The sequence below is a fragment of the Herpailurus yagouaroundi genome, unplaced genomic scaffold, assembly GCF_014898765.1.
Source record: "Herpailurus yagouaroundi ecotype Mexico unplaced genomic scaffold, PumYag 182, whole genome shotgun sequence".
Taxonomy (NCBI): Eukaryota; Metazoa; Chordata; class Mammalia; order Carnivora; family Felidae; genus Herpailurus; species Herpailurus yagouaroundi.
This window is the reverse complement of record NW_024412413.1, coordinates 3,182,535-3,198,623: the sequence shown is the minus strand read 5'-3', so window position 1 is coordinate 3,198,623 and position 16,089 is coordinate 3,182,535. Positions and strand designations below refer to the sequence as shown.

The following is a 16,089-nucleotide window of genomic DNA, read 5'->3' as shown; positions in this document are numbered from 1 at the left end:
GGGGGGGGGGGCGGAGAAGGGGTCCTGGGAGCTGCAGAGTGGGGCCGGGGGGACCGGGGAAAGGCCGGATGGGGGGAGAAGAGGGGCTGGACGGGGGCAGAGGAGGAGGCCTGGGGGGCGAGGGGGGGGGGGACGGGAAGGGTCCTGGGAGCAGCAGTGGGGGGACGGGAGGGGCTAGGCGAGAGGAGAAGAGGGGCCGGACAGGGGATCGAGGAGGGGGCCTGGGGTGCGAGGAAGGGAAGGGAGTCGACCCGGGGGCCCTCTCTGGGGAGCGGGGAGCATTTGGAGGGCGCTGGTGCTGGTCCCGGAGGAGGTGGCTTCCCTTTGCGGCTGGTCTCTGGGTCCGGGTTACAGTTGCCCGCGCGTGCAAGGAACTCCGTAGCCCGTCCCTGGCGGGTCGTAAAGACAGGCGGGGTCTGGGTGGCCCTTCCTCCCTTGGCGCAGAAATGCTGCCTGGGCCGTCTGCGGGGGCGGCGGGCAGGCCTGGCCCTCCAGGTGAGCGCAGGGCATCTAAGGCCATTCGGGATGCCTTGTGGATGGGCGGCTAGAATTTTGGCCTCTGGTCTCTGGGATCCCTCGTTCTCTCCAGAGCCGAGCTGGCTCTATCTTCCTCCCTGGAAGTAAGCCTGAAGGCCCTGACAGGCACCCATAGGAGGTGCCAGCCCTATTGCCCCCCTCCCCCCACCACTCAAGTTACCACCGTCTCTGCTTATAGGCCCAGCTCCGGGGTTACCGGGAGGCAGGCACTGCCCTCCCACATTCCGGAGGGGGACACTTTTAGGCTCTGGGGGCCTCAGCGGTAAAGGAAGGAGAATCATGTGAGGCAGGCATCTCCCCCGGGACCCTGAACATCCAGGCTGAGGATAGACTGCCCCTGAGGAGGCTTGCTGGAGGAGGTCTTCCTCCTAAAGGCCTGGGAGAGAGCCGGGCGGCTGGGGGTGGGACAGACGGCTGACCAGGTCCAAGGATGGGGAGGTGCCCTCCTGACCTCTGTGCCCCCAGAGTCTTTCCCTCATCGCTGGCCTAGCTCAACCCTTCCTTCTCCTGCCCAACCCTTCCTTCTCCGTGTGGGTGGCTGCTGCAGCCCACCCCAGCAGGGCTCCGGGCCTGCCCTCGTAGCGTGTCTGCTCCTCCCCACCCAGCTCCAGCAGGACACGGACACATGTCTCCCCGTAGCCCTAGCGCTGAGACGGTCCCAGCGCATAGGAAGCACCGGTGTTTGTTACTTGCACACATCTGCCCCAGGTTTACCAACCAAGAAGCTGTCAGGCAAGCTGAGTAACTTGCCTGAAGGCACAGGGCTCAGAGTGACTGAGGTCTGACTGCAGGGGCCCAGGACAGCCATCTGCCTTTCTCTCAGCTCTCCCTGCCCAGCCCCGTGTCTCCTTGGCTCCTCCTGCAGGGCCTCCGCTGCAGATGGCGGAAGGGTGGGCCACCATGCCTGTGCTTGGCCCTGGGTGGCCCCAAGCCAGGTGTGACCCCGCCAGCTCCCTGTGATTCGCTCCTCACCAGGAGCCCAACCCCCACCCCCTCCCAATCCAGACCAGGTGCAGGGAGAGAGGGTAGGGCAGGAGGCGGGGTGTGAGTCCGAGCCCCACCCTTGGGCGAACCATGCCTGATCTCCAGCCCGGTGGGGTGGACGAAGGGAGGCCTGCCCGGCCTGCCTCCCACGGCTGCTGCTCTGAGGCTCAGGAAATGCGGATGGGACACTGCTCTGGAAACCCTGCCACAGGGCCTGCGGGGGCCGGTGTCCCAGCTGCAGCATGTGAAGGATGGCAGGGAAGTGTGGGTGGGCGTACAGGGCCTCAGCAATGCCAGCCTCCCTCCCAGGGCCTCCTTCCGTGGCTTCTGGGGGCTGGGTTCCTCCTGTCCCTCCCAGGTTATTTATTTAGAGACCCTTTAATGCCACACATCAGCCCGTGAATTCAGGCCCGTAGCCAGAGATGACTGGGGCCCCACCTCTGCAGGGTGGGGGGCAGGGGGGGCGTGGGGTCAACTGCAAAACACTGACAAGGCCTGGAGGAGGGGCCTCGGATGTGACTGTTTGGACACAGGGCCTTCAAAGAAGTAATTCAGGTAAAATGAGGCCACCTGACTGGTGTGCTCACCAGAGGAAGTGTGGACACACGGGGAGACCAGGAGAACTCACACGCGTTGGGTCCGCCATACGAAGAGGCTGGCGGCCTATGAGCCAGGGAGAGAGGCCCCAGAGGAAGCCAGCACACCAGCGCCTTGACCTTGCGCTTCTAGCCTCCAAACTGAAACGGTGAGAAAATACGTTTCTCCTGTTTAAGCCGTGCTGTCCGTGGTGGTTTGCAGCCCCTTCCGCCCTGGGGGGCCTGGAGTTCTGGGGCTGGCGAGGAGGGACCTGGCCGGGGCAGGACCCCTCGCTTGTACGCAGGGGAAGAAGGAAATGCAGCGAAGGCCGAGTTGGCAGAAGACAGCGCTTCCTGCAGTCGGCTGGGTGGGAGGAGGGCCGGGCAGGGGGTCAGAGCCCACGTGAGCGCTGTGTGCCCGTGACGGTGAGCGTGGCACTGGGGCCCCGAAGCAGGTGCCAGGCCCCTGCTGTGTGCTAAGTCCCGGTGGGGCCGGCACGGGCGAGCTCTGAAGGCACCCAGCAGAACAGCCAACGTGAACCTCCAAAAGGCCAGGGCCACCCAGCCCTTGGCACTCGGGCTGTGCCCTCAGCCCCCCTGATGGCCCCCTGGCCCCCTCTCTCACCTCTGTCCTGGCAGGAATGCCTTTCCAGGGCTGGCCCAGATGCCGTGCCTGTAACGTCTGCCTGGGAACCCCCTACTCGGCCTCTCCTTCGCCCCCCTGTCATGCCACAGAACCCCCAAGCAGCTCACCCCGTGAGGCTTCCACTCAAGCCGCCCCTTGTGTGGCCCCAGTCCCACCTGTGGTGCTGCAGGACAGTGTTGGTCCCCAGGCCGTCACTGGCCCACTGTGTGCATGGCTGGCCCCAGCCCTCCACGGGGGCTAGACATGCCCTGGATGCCAGCGAGGCCAGAGGGCATGCACTCAGCCCCTCAGACGCAGCCCTACCACCTGTCCCTGTCCCAGGTCCAGTCCGCAAGCTTGAGCTGCAGACATCCTGACCAGCAGCGGCCAACACCCACCACCCTGTCCACCGGCCGGCCCCTCCTGGCCACCAGCGGGGACCTGGAGCTGGCAGCACCTTCTAGCACCGTCTCCCACGGAGCCTCTGACCTACTTTGCCCGTGTCCCAGAAGCCGCTGGCCTTCTTTACTGTGACACAGCCACCTGCTTATCTTTCCAGGCTTCCTCCCCAGGAAGTCAGCCACGTGACTTGGCGCTGGACTGCCGCTGGGTGGGGCGGGGGACACCTGCCCCCGTGCACACCGGCTGCCAGGAATGCCGCCCTCTGCCCTCCGCCCTCAAGGAGGGGCCTTCCACCTATGGCCTGTCGAGGCCGATTGCCTGGAAGACACGTCCTGGGCCCAAAGAGGCCTGGACGCGTAGAGGGTAAGCTGATAATTTACAAAACGTTCGCCCTCACGTTGCACACACATGTGACCCCGACGGTAGCGGCTAGAAGTGGGAGTTAGTTACCCCGTTCCACAGATGCAGAGACTGAGACCCACCGGACTAACCTCACCTGTTCAAGTTACACAGAAAGGGAAACGGAGGGGTGGGTGCTCCAGGGTCCCACTGGTGTGGGAGAGTCTGAAACATGAGAACAGAAGGCCCACAGGAGCTGCAGCCGGCACCCTCAGCAGGCATTGCCCCCCACCCCTGCTCCGGGCGCCCCGGTGGGGGCCTCTCTGTTCCACCCCCCGGGGCATGCCGGACCTGCCCACCGAGGAAAGCCCGGGGCAGGGCTGGAATCGAGGGTGGCCCCCAAGGGGTGGTGGCCACAGGGTGGGAACTGGAAAGCCTGGTGAGGTGGGGCCGGCCGGCCACAAAGAATACCACAGGGGGGCAGGGATCAGGACTGCTGGCACGTCTGGGAGCTGTGGGGAGTGCCACGGCAGGGGGAGGGCCCCAAAGGCCGGTCTCGGGCTCGGTCTGGATCCTGTAGGCTCCCCAGGCCTGCCAGGGTGACCGCCTCCATTGGCGGGGTGCCCAACACTTCCCGGGAGCCCAGGGACCAGGGTCAGGGGGCTCCAGGGGCCGGCAGGGGACCTGGGAACGGAACAGGGCTGTGGGGCCCTGAAGGCCTTCCTTGCATCCATGCTGTCCCGATGGGGGGCAGACCGGTCCGCTGTCCCTGGGGGGTGCTGTTGGCTCAGAAGCAGACCCTCCCAGGGAAAAGGCTGGCTCCCGTCGGGTGAAGTCTGGGGCAGTTCAGGGTGGGAGATCCCTCCTCTCCAACCCTGAAGCCAGAAGGAATGTGGGCATCCCAGTGGGCCCGAGAGTCACCTAAGAGTGGGGGGGGGGGGGGGGGGGGGGGGGGAGGGGAGGGGAGCTGAGGCTCAGGCAGTGAGGGCGTCTTCCACAGGCGAGCCTGCCCGCCCAGGGCCTGGGGTCAAGTGTCCACTTCTGGCTGGTGCAATGTGGCCTTGGATCCTTTTAGGGGGTGCAGACTTGGAGACAGGTGCCCGGGGAGGCCCCCGGGGTGGCACCTGTGACCCAGGGAGGAGCCCTGGTAAGGTGGAACAGGGGTTGGGGCGGGGAAAACCTGACCTTGTGCCCAGGGCTTCAAGAGACAGAGCAGAGCAGAAGCCGTAAACTATGATTTTCAGACAGATAAGGAGAGGCGGAGAGTTCGCTCTCGCATGCTTGTCTTTTTATATGTGTGATCTCTGAAGGAATTGAGAGGGAAGGAGGCAGTGATCTGAGCAGTGGGGGTGGGGGAGGGGCCCTGGTAACTCCGTAAACGGGGCGGGGGGGGTGGGGTGGGGGGGGCAGGGCACAGGTGGGTCTGGGGACAGGAGAGGGCAGAACAGGGCTGCTTTTGGAACCTGCTGCACGGCCACCGCCACAGAAGGAGAAACATGCTTCAAACAAGCCCACAAAGGTGTAAATAACACCTTCTGGAGGAAAGAACAAACAAACAGTCTGTGTTCGATCCAAAAGTTTTGCAGCACGGACACAGAATAGAGAACTGAGTCCCCAAACGAAAACATGAAGGAAGAGAGAGAAGAAAGATCCCTGGAAACCTCGTGAACCGCAAGCCGATCTCAGAGGACTGCTGCAGTCAGCTGCTGTGGGGCCAAGGCACCCCCCCCCCCCCCCGAGAGACTGCCGGGCAGTGAGGACCCCATCCACGGACGCACAGGCGGGGAGGGCAGTGGGGAGGATGAAGGTCAGGCCAGGGCTGGCCCCTCATTCCGTCTGCGTAGACAGAAGCATGAACACCAGGGAGGAGAAAGGGACCAGCCTGAACCTCGGGCGTCACGTCTGGACCCTGGGAACGGGGTCAGCTCAGGGCACCTCCTTACGGGGCACTTCCGACGGGGAAGCTGAGGCCACAGCCTCTGAGGAGGTACAGGAGTGGTTCAAGCTCACGGAGCCCTGCCGGGTGCCAGGTACCCCACCTTGCACGCTGAACCAGACAAGAAAAGGAGGGACGTTCCGCCTGACTCTGAGGGCGCCTAGCAGAGGGTCCGGCCTGGCCCAGGGGGTCAGCAAGGCTTGGGAAAAGGGTGCAGAGTTGAGCTCCGGAAGGAGAACGAGGGGACACGGGGTTGGTAAATTAAAGTCCTAATAGAAGGGTGCATCTCACAACTGCAGAGCTTAGCCAGGGAACCGGACTCATGGAGCCTTGTGGTGGCAACAGAGTCTACCTTGAATGGATACCTCACTCTGTGCCAGTAGGGCCCCCGGGGGACCGCGTTTGTTGGAGATAAAGCCAGTGGTCCCATTTTACAGATTAGGGAGATGAGGCCCAGGGGGGCAATCTGCGACAGGAGCTGGGCTTTGAGGCTTTGTCTGAGCCAAAACATGCAGCTTTAGTGTCTCCAGGCAGGCTCCCAAATCAGGGCGGGGGCCAAGGGTGGGCTGGCCCAGGCTGGGCGGGACCACTTCGGCATTTTGATTGTTTTAAAGAAAAGTTACTTGGGGCGCCTGGGTGGCGCAGTCGGTTAAGCGTCCGACTTCAGCCAGGTCACGATCTCGCGGTCCGTGAGTTCGAGCCCCGCGTCGGGCTCTGGGCTGACGGCTCAGAGCCTGGAGCCTGTTTCCGATTCTGTGTCTCCCTCTCTCTCTGCCCCTCCCCCGTTCGTGCTCTGTCTCTCTCTGTCTCAAAAATAAATAAACTTTGAAAAAAAAATTAAAAAAAAAATAAAGAAAAGTTACTTAAGAGACAACCAGTGCAAGAAGGACACTCTGACCCTCCTCCGTCCCCCTGAAAGCGGGAAGTCCATCTCCCTCTTGGAAGGTACGGTCCCTGGACCAGGAGGTAAAAAACGATCCTTATCACCAGAGATAAGAAATCCAGGGCTCAGAAGACTGTCCACACAACGCTTGTTACTTCTTGCTAGCGTACTCCCCTAGCCCAGAGTCTGTTGAAAACGCCGTCTAACTGCGGCCCCCCAAGTTCCATTTTCTTTGTCCTGCCGATTCCTCCCAGGTTTACATCTCTCTGAAAAGTGTAAGAACTGCCCGCCTCGGTCATTTCCTGAAGCCTCAATTTCCTTACTGGGCCTCCCTGCGCACGTCATAAAACTCTGGGGTTTTTTTTTTCCTGTGAATCTGTTTCCTGTAAATTTAATTCTCAGTCCAGCTGGAAGGCCCCGAAGGGCAGAGGGAGAATTTTTCCCTCCCCACATGAGAAACCGAATCACAACAGCAAGATCTTTTTTTGTTACGGAAACATCCAAGAAACCCTCAACCAAATGAAAAGATAAACCAGAACCCCCACTAAATGGTTTCTCGGGTGCCCTAATAGCACAGGGCCCAGGGCTTTGTTCACGTGGTGGGGGGAAGTGTCCCACGTGGGGCATCTGCTCACCAGGCTGCCATTCCCAGGTGAGGGGACAAGGGACTTTGGCAGACAAACCAGGTCTAGGGAAACTTACAAGGCTTGTTATCTTATCTCCAAAACTCCTTACAGGAAACTCCTGCAATGAGCTGACATTAAAAATTCCATCTAGACCCGGGGCATCTGGGGTGCCTGAGTGTCTCAGTCGGTTGGGCCTCTGCCTTCAGCTCAGGTCACGATCTCACGGTCTGTGAGTTTGAGCCCCGCGTCGGGCTCTGTGCTGACAGCTCAGAGCCTGGAGCCTGGAGCCTGCTTCCGATTCTGTGTCTCCCTCTCTCTCTGCCCCTCCCCCTCTCATGCTGTGTCTGTCTCTCTCTCACAAAAATGAATAAACGTTAACAAATATATAAAAAGTTGCGTCTAGGTCTATTAGGAGCATTGTTACACAGCCCAGGAAAGACAGAGTGTTCCCACAAAATTCCTGGAACTGGTTGGTCTCTCTGCTTCCATTAAGCATCCAAAGGGATCCTCTTTAGATGGAAATCCAGATTACGTCCCAATCCCTCCCTGCTGTCTCCAGGGCTCTCCTTGCTGGCTTACCTCCTCTCTGCACCTGGTTTACTGTTCCCCAGCCAAATCCTCTCCCTGATATTTCTTGAACAGCCAAGCATGATCCCACCCCAGGACCTTTGAAAGTGCGAGTTCCTCTTCTGTCAACATTCTCCCCACCCACAACCTCAGCTGGTTGCACGGTCCAGATCTCCCTTCGCTCCTGTCTCTGCTTAAATGTCAACGGAGGAGGACATTTCTCTGGGGGAGAGACCCTATAAGACGAGTAGGGGGCTTTGGGGGAGCAAGGTACAGAGCCGGCCAGTCCTCCTATGACTGGCCTCCACCTGCTGGATTCCGAGGAGCCCTGTGGATTGGGCCTTGGGACTGGTGAACCCGGTTGTATCCACATGCTTCCTTCCCCGACCCTAGGAGTTCATTCCACTGCACTTCCCTTGCAAGAGTCTGGCCTTTGTTCCTGCAGATGTCACAGGCCTGGTGTCAGAGAAGGGGACAGAAAGCCAGCAGAGCCTGGCACAGTAGGCAGGTCAGACCCGCCTGAGGCTGCTGGAGACAAAGGTGGGTGGTGAGGCTCGGAAGAGGCATGGGAGGTGGCAGGTACAGGCTGGGAGGTCTGGGAGGCCAGGGGCCTCTTCCTCTTTGCGTCCTTGGTGCTAATGCAGAGCAGGGCCAAGTGCAGCAATTTGCTAAGATGCTGCGAGCGAGTGAAAATGCGAGCACAGGAGAGTCAGTGGAGCAATTTTAAGTTGAGGCAAAGTTGAGTTCAAAGCAGGGGTTATATGTAGAAACACTGGGACAGACATTAGGGAATGGCGGGGACTGAGGCAGACCAGACAGCAGATTGTTGGAACCTCCCAGAGAAGCCGGAAACCACGTTTGTGTGTGTGCGCACATGAAACCTTGTGACTTCTATTATTTTATTATTTTTTTAATGTTTATTAATTTTGAGGGAGAGAGAGACAGAGAAGGGAAGGAGCAGAGAGAGAGAGAGAGAGAGGAGAATTCCAAGCAGACTCCCGCTGTTGGCATAGTGCCTGACGCAGGACTCGAACTCACGAACCGTAGATTGTTACCTGACCTGAAATCAAGAACTGGACGCTCAGCCGATGAAGCCACCCAGGTGCCCCGAAACCTTGTGAATTTTAAATGTTGGCAACTAATTCCAATCCAAAATGTAAAACACTAGGCAGGAAAATAAAACCCAGATGCAGACCGGAGGCATTCAGAGACCAGCCCGTTTGTGACACCTGGCTTGAAACCACAGGAGTTAGGCTAGACATAAAAGGTTATTATTTGGGGTGCCTGGCTGGCTCGGTCAGTAAAGCGTGCGACTCTTGACCTCGGGGTTGTAGGTTCAAGCCCCACGTTGGGTGTAGAGACTGCTTAAAAATAAAGTCTTTAAAAAAATGGTTATTATTCGTTGATAGGGACTGATGAATACATAACAGTATGCACATATTCCCAAAGAGTGAAGAAACAAAATCGTAAAGGAAAGGGTTCTAGAAGTGCGAGGAGAAAAAATAATGGCATGAATGTACCTTGTGCTTGTGGATCCAGCCAGCACAGGGGCAGACATGCTTAGTGACAGGCACAGAGGCCCACGCTCCAAGATCTCGGTGCAGAACTCACTCTGGAGGCAGGAGTGGGCAGCACCCTGTGGGAGCTGTAGCCCCGGGTGGGGGTGGGGTGGGCTGGGCTGGGAGGAGAGTCTGAGTTAAGCCAAGTGACAGTGACAGGGGCCCAGAAAAAGCTGCTGGTCAGCGGTGGCTGGGGCCTCGCAACCACTCATCTACTTTCCGTCCTGATGGATTTGTCTGTTCTAGACATTTCCTAAGAACGGAATCACCCGATATGTGGACTTCTGTGGCTGGTCTCTTCTGCCTTGCGTGACGTTTTAAAGATGTGTCCGTGTTGGAGCGGGCATCGGTACCCCATGTATCTTATGGCCCAATGATAGGCCATTGTACGGACGGACCATGTTGTATTTATTCGGTCACCAGTTCACTGACTTTGGGGCTGTTTCGGCTCTTTAGCTGTCATGAATAATGCTGCTATGAATGCTTGTGGTGGGTTTTTCTGTGAACATGTCATTTCTCTTGTGTATATACCTGGGAGCGGAATGACTAAGTTATAGGTTAACTCTGTGCTTAACCTTTTGGGGAACCACCAAACGGTTTTCCTCAGGCGCTGTACCATTTTTCACACCCACTGGCTGGGCACAGGGATCCCAACTTCTGCACATCCTGCCCAGCACTTGTGTTCGCCCGTCTTTCTGATTCCAGCCATCCTCGTGGGCATGACAGGATGTCTTGCTGTGGCTCAGCCTGGCTTTATCAGGAATGACGCTGACAATCTGACCTGTTTTTGGCTTCTGCGTCTTGTCTCTCACTTGGTTCTGAATGTGGAGGGGGTGTTCTTTGCCAGCCCCCCACATCCCAACCCCTGCCTCTGTGTCTCCTCTGGGTAGAACTCATCGCACCTTCCGTGGGGCACACTGTCTCATCATAGACTTCTATTTCGGCCCCAAAACCCGTGTCCATTCATTTATTTTCCTTCTCAGGGGCGAATTCCTCAATGGCAGATACCCCAACGAGCTGCATATTCACTGGGGCCCGGTGGATAAATCTCTGGGCTCTCAAGTGCCACGATTGATTAGTGATGTCTGTCACGGGTAGGGAGGGAGCTCCCCCACGGGAGGCTGTGTTGGGTCAACTCCCCGGAAAGCTCCGGGGTGCAGAGTCTGACGGTGGCCTCCCTAGAAAGGCTTTCACGAGACCACAACAACCGCGGCAAGACTGAGATCTGAAAGAGCCACTATCCGGAGAATCATGGGTGAGATAAATCAAACCTGTATCCTATACCAAAATCAAAGACGATTTGCAAATGGCCAATGGGCACATGAAAAGATGCTCAATATTAGGGACATGTAAATCAGAACCACCGTGAAATATCACTTTACGCGCACTGGGATGCTGCGGTAAAGAAACGGGAGCGAACAGGGATTGGTGTGGACATGGAGGGATTGGGGTCCTCGTGCATTGCTGCGGGGAGCCAGAGGGGGGCAGCTCCTGAGGCGGCAGTTTGGTGGCTCCTCGAAACAGCAGTAAAGAGAGTTACCCTGCGATCTGGCAATGATCTGAAAGCAGGGACTCGAACAGGTACTTGTACGTACGTGTTCACGGCAGCACGACCACAACAGCCAAAGTTGTAGACGACCCAAACGTACGCCAACAGACGAATGGAGGGACCAAATGCGGTGTATCTACACGTGGTGTGATCCCGTTTAAGTGAAGGATGCAGAAGAGGCACATCCATGGGAGCGGAGAGTAGAGGAGTTGTTGCCAGGTCCGGCCAGGGGGACTAGGGGAAGCCTGTTGGTGGGGACGGGAGCGATAAAAACACTCTAAAATACACAAAAACGCGAATTTCCTAAATGTCACTGAATTATGCACTTTTAGGTGTATTTATTTATTTTTGAGAGAGAGAGAGAGAGAGAGAGAGAGAGAGAGAGAGAGAGAGAGAGACAGCAAGTGCACTAGTGGGGGAGGGGCAGAGAGAGAGGATCCCAAGCAAGCTCTGCATTGTCAGCGCAGAGCCTCACGTGGGGCTCAAACCCACAAAACCGTGAGATCGTGACCTGAGCTGAAACTAAGAGTCGGATCCTTAACCTTCTGAGCCACCCAGGAGCCCCTACACTTTTTTTATTTTTATTAAGTTTATTTACGTAATCTCTACACCCAACATAGGGCTCGAACTCATGCCCTGGAGATAAAGAGCTGCCAGGTGGCCCTGAATTGCATACTTTAAATGGTGCTCACTTGAGCGGTTTCAGCTGTGTTTTTCTGCCGCTGGTGTGGTGGATGGCAGTGAGGACCCCTGGGGTCCCCGCCTGGCTGTGCAGGTCGAGGGGGGGGGGGGGCCCAGCCAGGGTCTGCAGCTGATACTCCAAGGGTTTCCATGACTTCCGGAGCCCCTCTGGCCCTCCCCCCTTCAGACCAGCCAACAACCCACCCGGCCAGGAAGGCGCCCCACCCCAGGTTAAGCAGCCTGTCCCGGGTGAGGGGCTCCCCGGGCCTGCCTGCGACCCCCGCACCCTGGTGAATCTTTCCATTTCGAGTGGGCGGTCGTCCCAGGCTGCCCTGATCCAGGTTTCGTAGCCTCCCCCAGGCATGCAGCTGGGCCGCTGGGCCCCTGGGCCCCAAGCCGTCCAGCTGGGTTCATCTCGGGTGGCGCTGGCTGGGTGACCTCATTAGGGTCTGGAGCAGAAATAGAACAGGCAGCGCCAATTAGCGGCTGCACGTGAGCCGCGGGCGGGCAAGTCCGCCACAGCCTCCCCGCACGTTTGTGGGTCATGGAAAATTCCACACGCAACGTTCTTGCCCCGGTAGGTGGGGTGCCGAGTGCGCCCCGCCCCCGGGGACACACCCACTTTTGCCTCCTGCTTGTCCACAGGCCAAGGTTGAGGGTGCGTGGAGCAGGGGAGGCGCGACCCCCAGAGACCCTGATTCGCTGGGGTGGGGGGCGGGATGAGGGCCTGCACATCCCCGCTCTCCCCAGCTGACCTGGAGGTAGGCGGTCCTCAGGCCGCTGGGCGAGGCACAGTGGGGTCCCGCCTCGCCCAGGGCCAGGCCCCGAACCTGCTCTGTACCCGGGCCCGGGGGGCCACCTGGTCACCGCCCAGCCCCAGAGGCCAGCTGGCGTGTAGCTGCCTGCACGGGGCCTGGCGGAGAGTCTGGCTCCGTGTTGCTGCTGCTGCTGAGAGCCAGCCTGTCTCTCTGGGCCAGAACTCTAGCCTCTCAGACACACAGGCAGCTGGTGTGGGGGGAGCCCTGGCTGGGTGCTGAGGGACATCTTCTGGCCCCAGGCCGCTCCGGTGGCCAACCAGGTGACCTTGGGCCATTCCCCTTGCCTTGCTGGGCCCCACTTCCCTTCAAAGTACACATGGGGGCCAGAGAGACTCTCAGGGTCTTTCCCGCCGACACGGGGGCCTTGGATGTGCTTTTCTCTCCCAACGGCTCCCCCACGTTCAAAGGGAAGCATGGGTCTCAGCGGTCAGGGCCCCGATAGCTGGGCCTCCCTGTGGACAACTGCTTGGGGAGGTCAGGAAGTAGAGTGGTGTTCCTTGGGATTGTCCCTCTGGTTTTCTGCCCCTTTAGCCCCTGCGGTACCCAAGGACCAGGGGTGGGAGCCTGAGAGAGAAACCCCTGCATTTGTACCCCCCTTCCTTCTTCTGCGGCAACTACACCTCTCTCCCCTTGGTTCTTCCTCCCCTTTGGGGGGTTGCTTACTCTCAACAGCGGAGGGGCCAGTAAACCCACACCAGCTAGGGGATCAGGGATGCCAGGGCCCACCCCAACTAGGCCTTAAATACATTGCTGGTTTCTGAGCCTCAGCTTGCCCGTCTGCAAAATCGGGGCGCAGAAGAGACGGGTCTGAGACGCCAGCCGGCTCTGACACCCTAAGACTCCCAGCCTGCCGCTCTCTCTGCACGGTTTGTGACTTCCCTGGAAGCCGTAAGCAGGAAGGGCAAAGTCTCCAGGTACACAGAGCCTGCTTTGTCGGCTGCTTAAACTCCTGCAGGAAAGAATTCACCCTTTCATTAGGCTCTTCTTCCAACAAGGAAATGGGCTGAAGCCAGCATGACCATGAGTCATAGCGTGAATCCAGATCCACGGGCAGACATTTAAAGGAGGCTCCTCTGCCGGGCTACCCCACCCATCCCCACCAGCACCACCGGCCGCAAACAGCCTCCGAGTCAGGGTCTGCCTGTCCCGCCAACAGCAGGGGCAGGAATCTCAACAGGAAAAGTAGGTCTGCGTTGTGTGTTGTAGTTGAGAGCTGGGAGGAGTCCGATCTTTAGAAGAGGTGCATGGAAGGGTGATTACACCCCCATTTCACAGTTGTGGAAGGTGAGGGCCAGAGAGAGTCTGGCTGTGCCCGTGTCGCACGGAGTGGGGGCCGCCTGACCCCAGCCAGCTCTCTGGCTGCACCTGGAGTCGCTGCCAGGTTTCAGTGAGTGATGCCAGGCCCGTGACTCAAGGGGGATGCTCAGGAAAGGAGGGGAGACGAGCCTCGCAGGCTGTGGGCTGGGGCAGCCGGCATGGTGCTGGGGCTGCAGGAGGGGGCAGGGCCGGGAGCCCGGCACGGCCGTCCTGGGTAGCTCAGACACTGTCCAGGCCCTCCTTCCAATTTCCCTGAACCCTTCAGTCCCTGACACCCCCGGACCCCTTGTCCCTCCCCCTGGGCCACCTGTGGATGTGATGACTCAAGCCTGACTCTCAGCTCCCTGCAGCCTCTGCTGTGCCTCAGGCAGGACTGTCAGACTCCAGGTGTGGCCGAGGCGGGCAGCCCAGGAGGAGCCTCTGGGGTCAGTGGTTGACAGGATGGCCGAGGGAAGCAGGAAACAAGCAGGGCAGGGAGGGGAAGGCACGTGCTCGGCCGGGAGCCAGAAAGCCCAAGAGCCCCTCCCCGTGACGCGGGGCCACAGCCCCATTCTGACAGCTCCGAGAACCGAACCCTGGGCTGAGAGCTTATGAGGGCGGCCCTCCACCAGGCACCAGCCATGCACCAGCAGCTTCTCCGAGGCTTGAAAGGACAGAAGGTGCCCTTCAGTCTCCCTCCTTCCTTCTTCTTGCCCTCTCTCCCCGCCTCCCCACCTCTTCTGTCTAGCTCTTCCTTTCTCCCTCGATCTTTACAAGAAGCTGGTGAGGCATGCAGGATGGGATTATGGCCCCATTTGACAGATGGGTGAGGTGAGGCTCCGGCCACTTTCTCCACCTCCCTTCCCTCTGTATCCTACCAAGGTAAATCCTGAACCAGGAATAACATGTTTGGGCCTCAGACCTTCCTGAGCGGAGACGCTTCTCTTAGACTGGCCACCAAAATCTATAAACCACGTGGTGCAGCTGGGGAGGAGGAGCTCTCCCGGCCCCACAGCCATTGCCCCTGGACCATGGAGCTGGGGTAGAGGTCCAGGAAAGGGGGAAGGGTTTCAGGCCTGTGGGGCCGGGACAGGGTGGGCCTAGTTCTTGGCATCTCCATTTTCTTCTGGTCACTTCTACCCGGTTCACTTGATAAGCACGTCCTGAATGCCCGGCCTATTGCCACTGACCAGTTGGCCCAGAGACGGCCAGGTCAGGTGGAGTGGGAGGTTCTCGCCCACCAGGGACCCCGTAGCCAGAGGGATGGGGACGGGTCACAGACGCAGCCTGCTCTAAGGGGGTGCAGAGGAGGCATCTCGGGGGCATCGGGGCCCCGGGGGTGTTACCAGCCCGTTGGGTGGGAGGGTGCATTGTGGACCACCAGAGACCCTGCCCTGTGCCTGCTTGGCTGGCCTGGGCTTCTGCCCCTGTCCATCAGAACCCTCTGCACACTGCTTGACGTTTAAGGCTGGGGGGTGGTGGCCCCCCGTCTTGGGCTCCCTGGCTGTCCCTGTGCCAGGGGCACAGAGCGGGCTGAGGGTTTGGGCTCAGGTGTCCCTGGGCCTGGCTCCCACAGGACTCCTGGGACTCTGTCCAGGCATCTCATTTCAAATGCGGATGTGTTCCTCTTGACCAGGCACCTCTCCAAGCGAGCCTTACGCATTCCTCAATTCTGGCCTCTGCTCTTTCCTGGCTGGAGGGTGGCCCAAGTCTTTCCTCCACTCTGCGCCATCTAGAGATGGCTGGTAAATGGTGCAGCGAAGGGATTCGCCGCCTTGCAGAGGCTCCTTGCTCCCTAGTGTCCGGGAGGTTCCCAGTCGTGAAGGTCCAGGTGGGCCGGGAGCCAGGAGACATGGGACACCTGGGCTGAAGGGGTGAAGGGGGCGGGGTGTGGGAAGTCGGAGGCAGCCCGGAGGCACTGAGTGTGCTGTAGGAGGGGGACAGGGGAGTTCCTGCACTGAGGTCCTCCCGGTTGCTGCTCAAGGCTGTCCCCTGAGGTCTTGCCTCTGCTCTGCCTGCTCCATGCTGGGGACACTCAGCGATGGAGGGGCTGAGGCACGGCAGAAGTCCCTTGGACGGTGCAGCTCTGTCCTGGGCTCGGCCCCTGGGGCAGGTGCTGCCTTCAGATATGATATACCAGGGAGCCTAACTTCCCTAGAAGGGCTCACCCTCGTCCCCCCACCATGTCCCAGGGGATCTGGTTGAGCAGCCACTCTCCTCCTTTGGAAGAACCAGCCACATCTGCAGGCCATCCCGGAAGTAGGAGGATGGCAAGGGGTGGGGGGTGCAGACCCCACGGCGCCCCCTGCCCCTTGTCTCAGAGCTGGGCGGATTAATTTTTGTTCAGTTCACTGAGCACCTGGCCCATCAAGAACAGGTAACTGTTCAGGAGCCCCGTGGAGCACCGAGCATGACAGGAGTGTGTTTCACGTCTGTGTTGGTGCATCTCTGTGCTCTCTGGTGGGCACAGTCCCTGCCCCTTGGATTGCTCTTCCTCCCTGTGCACCTGCTCCCATCGAAGTTTCTGGAATGTAATGTTCTCATCCCAAGCCTGGAACCAAGAGGAAACGTTTATTAGACGATGGGGCAGGACAGCAGCCTCTGCAAATGGTACTCTCTGCATTGAAAACTTTGAAACCTTAAATCCAGTCCAGCGAGCGTGTTGGGAGCAGCTGGGACGATCGAGGCACAGTGTTGGGGGAACGGCGTGCC

The 16,089-nt window shown here is 59.3% G+C and overlaps 1 long non-coding RNA gene across 1 annotated transcript; it reads left to right on the top strand.

Annotated features, from left to right (window-relative positions):
* The first annotated feature begins 266 nt into the window (after positions 1-266).
* On the top strand, positions 267-7,162 carry LOC121040155 (uncharacterized). Its single transcript, XR_005795148.1, has 4 exons — positions 267-1,472; positions 2,055-2,266; positions 3,281-3,486; positions 7,019-7,162. It is a non-coding gene; the product is annotated as an uncharacterized LOC121040155 (long non-coding RNA).
* The last annotated feature ends 8,927 nt before the right edge of the window (positions 7,163-16,089 follow it).